The sequence below is a fragment of the Toxorhynchites rutilus genome, chromosome 2 (assembly GCF_029784135.1).
Source record: "Toxorhynchites rutilus septentrionalis strain SRP chromosome 2, ASM2978413v1, whole genome shotgun sequence".
Classification (NCBI taxonomy): domain Eukaryota; kingdom Metazoa; phylum Arthropoda; class Insecta; order Diptera; family Culicidae; genus Toxorhynchites; species Toxorhynchites rutilus.
Window position 1 is genome coordinate 212,202,379 of NC_073745.1, and position 8,873 is coordinate 212,211,251.

The window sequence follows — 8,873 nt, forward strand, 5'->3', positions numbered from 1 at the left end:
AGGTATAAATGGGATCGAATGGGTATTCTGGAACTCTTGTATTGTTTGTTGTTGTGTTTTGGACGTAATGCGACACTATTTTATGCAGTCAGAACACGTATTGTCCATTTGCATGATGATTTTGTTGAACGGGATCAAAAGATTCTTCAAACATTCTTTCTAGTACACATCTTGATTGATAGGCAAACTAGAGGGATTGAACAATGACTTAGAAATACCTCTCTCGCAATGTACAACATCACTTTCTGCTCAAACTTATGTTCAAATCACCTAGATACGGAAACACGCGAGCAATAGGAAGAGCTTAGAAGAAACGATAATATTTTAAAAGAATCAGTACCAGGTTCCGGACCGAAAGTCCGCGATTCCAACGCTAACGATCAACCAAGCTAATAAGTTCTAGATACCAGCCAACAACCCTACAACCAACAAACCCAACAACCATCGAACATCATGTGCAGCTACGGCCACTAGTTATTCATGCGAAATTTGCTTTCAACAACACCAGAACTACAAGTTCGAAAATTGAAATCAAAAGTGTCGTTCTGCCAAACCTGCCAAGTTATCTTAACCCCTTACCGTACGATTTATTTTACAACAGCACGGCCCAAACACCAGCACATCGAGTCGTTCCGCTACTCTGCTGATTGTGTGTTTCTTACTTGGGCGCCCTATGATGTGCAAATGCATGTTATGAACTAGCAATCCCACGAACATCATACCCATGTAATCATTTCACAATTTCACTTCACCGGCACGATACACCACTTTCTTGGTTTTTTTCATGTTTATTATTTTGTCATACTACCTCTTTCATTTCTGTTCTGGGGTGTAAATTCAAAGTCTCGAGAACGAGGGGGTTACGTTCGGAGTACAAAGTCTTCAGCGTTAATATTAGGCTGTCAAAAAAGTCCTGCGGTATTTTTTTTTGAATTTTCATTTGTTCATAAAATTAGTTACAATCATCTGTTTTAAGTCAAATATGCGCCGTTTTGTTCGATGACTTGTTCCCAACGAGATGCCAACTTCATAATACCCCTGTTAGAGAAGCTCGCTCCCTTATTGGCAAAAAACTCGGATAGCCAATTTTCACAGGCCTCGTTTGGGGCTAACTTCTGACAACCTAGCTCGTTCGCCATGGACAAAAACAGGTGGTAGTCACTTGGTGCAAGGTCCGGACTATACGGCGGATGCAAAAGAACCTCCCATCCGAGCTCCCGGAGCTTCTGGCGCGTCACCAAAGAAGTGTGTAGCCTGGCGTTGTCCTGATGGAAGACAATGCGGCCTCTGTTTATCAAAGATGGCCTCTTCTTCATGAGTGTTACCTTCAAGCGGTCCAGTTGTTGTCAGTACAGGTCCGAATTGAGCGTTTGGCCATAGGGAAGCAGCTCATAATAGATTATTCCTTGACAATCCCACCAAACACACAGCAGAACCTTCCTGGCCGTTAATGAGGGCTTGGCCACCGTCTGAGCCGCTTCAGCGGGCTTCGACCACGACCGTTTGCGCTTCACGTTGTCGTAAGTGACCCACTTTTCATCGCCAGTCACCATCCGCTTCAGAAACGGGTCGATTTTGTTGCGATTCAGCAGCGATTCACATGCGTCGATACGGTCAAAGATGTTTTTTTGCGACAACGTGTGTGGCACCCATACATCGAGCTTCTTCGTGAATCCAAGCTTCTTCAAATGGTTAATAACGGTTTGATGATCGATCCCCAGCTCTTGGCCGATGCTACGGCTGCTACTATGGCGGTCTTTCTCGGCTAATTCAGCGATTTTGTCGCAATTTTCGACGACAGGCCTTCCGGAGCGTGGCGCATCTTCGACGACCTCTACACCAGAACGAAAACGTTGAAACCATCGTTGTGCGGTGGAAATGGAAACTGTATCGGGTCCATAAACTGCACAAATTTTATTGGCAGCTTGAGATGCATTTTTGCATTTGTCATAGTAGTACTGTAAAATATGTCGGATTTTCTCTTTATTTTGCTCCATATTTGCGACACTATAACTCACAAACGACTTAACCAAACAAAACACTGTCAAGGACTATATTATAGCGCGCAAAAATACCTTTCCAACAAGCTATAGTATGACTCGAATACAACTAGAACTACGCGCTTACAACGACACCTCGCGGAAATACCGCAGGACTTTTTTGACAGCCTAATATTGTAGCATACGCATGAATCATCCGACGATCATTTATGACTTTATGACTTAGTTGGACTTTTACACCCATATAATTGTGGAACGAAATCAGTTCATTTCCTAGACATGTGCTTACTAACATTATTCTGTTTCAATCGACATACTGATTGAGGCGGAACAATGACTGTGAGTCATGTTGATTATTTTTCAATCATCATAAGTAAAGCTGACGCATAATTGCAGCGCAGCGCGCGACACATACTTTACGACCATACGCGAGCGTAATAAACTGACCCACTTTACGACCGTGCGCGTATACTCGATGTAAACATAACAAACACGCGCCGAGCAAACCAAACTTCTATGTTTATGTTTATGTTCATTTCTTTTACTAACTTAGAATAAGGAAACGGAAATGTAAGAAATGATAAAAACCTTGTGAGTCGAATAAAGAGAGTGCAGTAGTGCAGTAGTGCAGTCGAACAGTAGAGTTCAGAACGAAGACGGAACGTGTTGTTCTTACCGATGACAAAGTCCGTTGGCGGGACCGATGCCTTCAGATCCGCCGCTTGGCGACCGTTCAGATCCGCCACTTGGCGACCGTTCAGATCCGCCACTATATCTCTCTACCGGATGAACGAGGTGGTATTATTCGAAAGATAAAATATCTACGAGAGATATTTTTTTTACTTATTGCCCATAAAAACTTGTTTCAATTGCTCAAAACTACGTCGAAAACAAACTATCTAAATCATTATAAATACAGTCAACTCTCCCTTACTCGATGTTCTGTATCTCGATATTTTTCCTAACTCGATGAATTTCATACTATCTTTGATTGATTTTACAAGTATTCTTCTCTCCATAACTCAGTATCTCCCTAACTCGATGGTCCTTGAATATTGACTGTAGCGATAGCTTCTTGAAATTTCATTTCAGTCCCGATTGGTCTGCGGTTGATGTATGATACATGATGCGTCGGCTGGCCAACCTCTGTCAGTTTCTCTTTTACTGCCGCGATGAACGGACATGCAAAATCGTTTGCTTTTGAATGCACCCATGGGATAGAATATGATCTCGCACACATTTGGACAGTTAACTAGGTGTTCCCGTGATGATTTTTCATTTTACAAGTATTCTTCTCTCACTATATTAAGTATTCTTCTCACTGAAAAGATATTTCGGATGTACGGAGCATTCAATAGCTTGTCTTGATGATTTGACTGTCGAACATCAAAAAGAGACCTCAAACGAAAGAATGTAATGTCATATATGTTTGAATGGAACGCAAGACAATTCAAAGGGCAAACAAAATATCCATTCATCCATTTATTGAGAATTGATTTAGATGCAACTTCAAACAGTTGATTACTATGCCAATGGTAGTCCTACATTAACCTTGCGGTTATATCACTGCACTATGGTCCAGGAGGTGCATTTAAGTGGAAATTAGCATCTAGAGCTCGACAGTGATTCTCTAGACAAAAACTGTCTTCGACAAAGTTGTTACATATAATAGAGCGCTCATTTTTATGTTATCAAAAATAGGGTGACCAAAATTTTCGATGAAATGAAAAATCTAACTTTCTTATCTTTATAGATAGAGGTAAACATAGTTCGACAATATTGTAGCCCTGGTTATTTTAAGTAACTTTGTGGAACAATATTTCTTTCTATCTCTTCAAATAACCGATATAGCGCTTTTTCTCTAGGTTGAGTTAGGGTTACCATGAAAAAAAGGTTTTTTTGCTCTAACTTTTATATGTACAATTCTACATTAAAACTGTCATTGAATGATCTTTAGAGCTTTCCAATCCACGCATTTTACGGTGCATAACTTGTATGTATCTTAGTTCTACTCAAAGTTATTGATGTTTTTCCCCAAAAACACGACCTCTTCATTTGCTAGTCGTTCTTTTTGGGGCAAACATAATAAAAAATTATTGATGGCATTTTGAGGAGCACATTTGACTCTACATAAGGTGTAACTTCCAAAAGAGTGTTATTTTTTGTATTTGAGTAAATTAAATTTGAAATTATGAGTTTTTGCATATTAATGAACAAGTTGCAATTTTTAAATGCATATAGTAAGCGTAAACTTTAAAGCAGCATCACTTCAGTTCAGTCTCATAGCCACTCAACATGGAGGTTCAAAGAAGACACATATTTGTTTTTGTTTTCGGTGGACGAAATATAGAAGACGTTATACAATTATTACGAGAAAAATGCCAAGATATATGTGTTTTAGTGCCAGAAAGTGCCTGAAAAGCCAAATGCTGAGCCAAAGGATGAAGCGTAACCGTGTTCGGGAGATTACAGAAAAAAATTCTGCTGAAGAACTGGGCTTCGCAACAGCTTCGGATCCAGTATTATCTCTTAGTAATAGGCAAACACCAGAGTATTCCGATCTTCTGATTCCGGAAAATGCTTAGCATTTGATTTTGTAGTTTTTTATTTGTATGATTTTTATTTATTACTACGGTTTCTATTCAGGAAGCACTTGATAATTTGTCGGTCCCCGCTTTTCTTTTTATACAATAAGTATATTTTATTGTAGAAAAAGAAAATAGTCAGAAATTTTTCTCGTAATAATTGTATAACGTCTTCTATACTTCGTCCACCGAAAAAGGAAATCAACAATGTGTCTTCTTTGAACCTCCATGTTGAGTGGCTATAAGACTGAACTGAAGTGATGCTGCTGTAAAGTCTACGCTTACTATATGCATTTAAAAATTGCAACTTGTTCATTTATATGCAAAAACTCATAATTTCAAATTCAATTTACTCAAATACAAAAAATAACACTCTTTTGAAAGTTTCACCTTATGTAGAGTCAAATGTGCTCTTTAAAATGCTATCAATAATTTTTTATTATGTTTGCCCCTAAAAGAACGACTAGCAAATGAAAAGGTCATGTTTTCGGGGAAAAAACATCAATAACTTTGAGTAGCATTAAGATACATACAAGTTATGCACGTGAATTGGAAAGCGTGAATTGGAAAGCTCTAAAGATCATTCAAAGACAGTTTTGATGTAGAATTTTACATATAAAAGTTAGAGCAAAAAAACCTTTTTTTTTCATGGTAACCCTAACTCAACCTAGAGAAAAAGCGCTATATCGGTTATTTGAAGAGATAGAAAGAAATATTGTTCCACAAAGTTACTTAAAATAACCAGAGCTACAATATCGTCGAACTATGTTTACCTCTATCTATAAAGATAAGAAAGTTAGATTTTTCATTTCATCGAAAATTTTGGTCACCCTATTTTTGATAACATAAAAATGAGCGATCTATTATATGTAATAACTTTGTCGAAGACAGTTTTTGTCTAGAGAATCACTGTCGAGCTCTAGATGCTAATTTCCACTTAAATGCACCTCCTGGACCATAGTGCACTGATATAACGATATATATAAGATAAATGAAACGAACTATGGCAGATTATGCTGGAACATGGTTTCCCAACAAAACTAATCAAGCTGATTCGTGCCACCCATGATGGGTCACCATCAACCATCAGGATAGCGGGTGAAACATCCGACTCGTTCGTAACGTTGGACTGTCTGAAGCAGGGTTACGAGCTTTCGAATTTACTATTCAACATCACGTTGGAAGGCACTGTACGAGGAGCTGGTGTGCAAAGGAGTGGTACCATCATCACGAAGTCTCACATGCTCCTGTGATTTGCGGACGATAACGATATCATTGGACGGTGCCAGTGGTTGTGTGGTTAGCGTAACAGCCTCACAATCCGATCGGCCTAGGTTCAATCCCAGCTGGCGTCGTTGGGATTTTCTGAGGCGAAAAATCTCTGGCTACGTCTTCCTTCGGAAGGGAAGTAAAAGAAGTTGGCCTGGCTCATGAGTTGTTGAGTATGATAGGAAGGAACAGGTGGAGTCGCCTCCCTGATGTCGGTGATTGGCACTAAAGTGGCGGAAATAGGCCGACGAAAAATAAGCGAAGATAAAAAAAATAAAAATCGATATTATTGGTGTTCGCCGTAAAGTCGTAGAAAAAGCCTAAGGAACTCTGAAGAGGAAAGCTGCGAGGATTGGGCTCATCATGAGTTCTGCCAAAACGGAAGTACATGGTGGCTGGTAGAGAACGTGGTAGCCCGTCTGGTGTTGGTGCTGCGGTTGTGATAGATGGGGACACTTTTGAATTAGTCGGCGAATTCATTTACCTGGGTGCATTAGTGACATGCGACAACGAGGTGAGCCGTGAGATTAAGAGACGGATAGCGGCTGCAAACAGGGCGTTCTACGGATTGCGTAACCAGCTGAGGTCTCGCAGTTTGCAAATCCACACAAAACTTGCGATCTATAGGACATTGATTCACTCTATAGCACTCTATGGCCATGAAGCATGGACACTGAAAGAGGCTGACAGGCTTTGTGTCTTTGAGCGTAGAATCTTACGGTCCATCCTCGGCGACAAACTTGTATGGCGCAGGCGCACGAATCATGAGGTATACCAGGCATACAAATCGGCGGATATAGTCAAGCGTATAAAACTCGGCAAGCTACAGTGGGCTGGGCATGTAGCTAGAATGTCGGACGAGCGGTCAGCGAAGGCTATATTTAGCAAGCAAATTGATAGAGGTCGTCGATTCCGTGGCAGGCCCCGCACTCGCTGGATGTGTGCTGTTGACGAGGATGTCAGCGCAGTGGTTGGGGGACAGCTGCCCAAGATCGAGCATCATGGCGACGTATTCAGGATTCGGCCCTGATCGATGATCGGTCCGTCGCCAAAAAAAAAGTCAAAAAGTCAAAGATGTCATGATTAAGATCGAATTGGATGTGTTACAGTTCATCGTGAAGTGGGACTTCCAAAAAATGTTTCCTACCGTGTACGTTAGAATTGGCATCTTGTGGAGAGACTCATCAGAATTGAAATTAAATAAAAATTAGCGGTCAACGATGAGGCAGAGAATAAAGGTAACTAATATAAGAATATAAGCTTATAAGCATTCCCTTTCGATCAAAAATACCTTCCACTACGATAAGAAACGATGGCCCTAATACGTTCTAAAAAATCCATAGAGTCGCTATAAAACCGTGGCACTCAAAGTGTTAATAAGATTTATTTGAGACACAACACAAATCCAAAAATAAACCATATTTAATTTATTCCGTTATTTTGTAACTGTCGGTTCCAGTGAAGATTTTGCGATTTCTTGTTCGTCCTATCTGATATTATAATAAATACGTTTCATGTTCAGATAAGTTTGGAGGGTGCCACCCGGTTACGCTACGCCACTAGTTCCGGGGTTCGTCATCATGTTCACGTATGTGTAAGCTCTAACTGTAATGATTTCATGGCCGATATCCAATGTCAAGTCACGCTCTTGGGTTATTCCTAGAATGTACAGTGTCGGACAAAACATTAAGACTACTGCTCAAACAAAAAAAAAGAAAGTAACAAAACTTTGAGAAAAAACAATCCAATCCAGTGCTTCAATCCATTTATAATCATTTATTTGCATTGTTCGAAGAAATTTATATCATCTGTAGTTAAAACTATAGTAATTTATTAAAAAAATGCGTTTAAGCATACTTAACAACGAAAATCTCGTGACAAAATTTAAGACCAGTTCTTCGTTTCGACTGTTTCGGCTGTTGTTTCGACAGTTTTTTGAAGAAAATTGATTGTTTCTCGGTGGTATTTTGTATTTTTCGGATCCTGCAAGTATTTATAATGTAAACGAGAAATATGCAAGGTTTTAACTCTCGAATTCTAATTGCAGTCTACGAAGAATGGCTCGTGTGCATAATTGCACGGAAACACAGCGAATGTGTCACCCGCAAAATGTCCAAGGCAAACAGCAGCCAACGCAGAGTACTTGGGACGATCCTGAACCTTCGTGTTCAATGCCTTCCACGACCACAAAGAATCTGAAACGACTGGACACCCAAGGAAAACGACCGCGATAGATGACTCTGCCATAAAGCGTGCCTCCGAGAAAGATCCCTTCAAGGCGTCGAAGAAGATCCGGGATGAACTGAACTTGTACGTGAGCTCCCGGACAGTTCAGCAGCGGCTAGGTTGAGCAGAGGCTAGGTGGTAAAAACCCCCCAAAGGTCCCGATGCTGACGCCGAAGCATCTAAATGCGGGGCTGAAGTTCGCGAAAGACTACTTCGATTGGATCGGTCCGGAGAAGGAAAAGCAGTGGCGAAATATACTGTGGCCGGATGAGACGAAGGTAAACCTCATCGGCTCGAACGGAAAAACTTGGGTCCATCGCCCAATAGGCTGCGCTTACATGCCACAGTATACCACGTAAAAATTAAGTAAGTAAACATTCAAGCATGAAGGAGGGAACATTATGGTGAGGGGGTGCTTTTCCTGGTACGGGGTTGGCCCCCTGTACTAGATGGATAAGATCATGAATCAGCCCAAATCCTAAGGGATGCTATGCTGCCACACGCCGAGTGGGAGATGCCCCTGAAATAGCAGTTCATGCAGGATAACGATCCGAAGCACACCGCTAAGATCGTCAAGATGTGTTTCCAGGATAACAAAGTTGACGTCCTTGAGTGGCCAGCGTAATTATCGGATCTGAACCCTATAGAGAACCTATGGGAGATCGTGAAAAGGTTAGTGTACACGGAGAAGTCGAAGAATAACAGCAATGGTGGGATAGGATCCAAGCTTGTTGGTACGCCATTCCTATACCACGTGCCAGAAGCTGGCCGAACCGGGTGCGTAATGTAATGC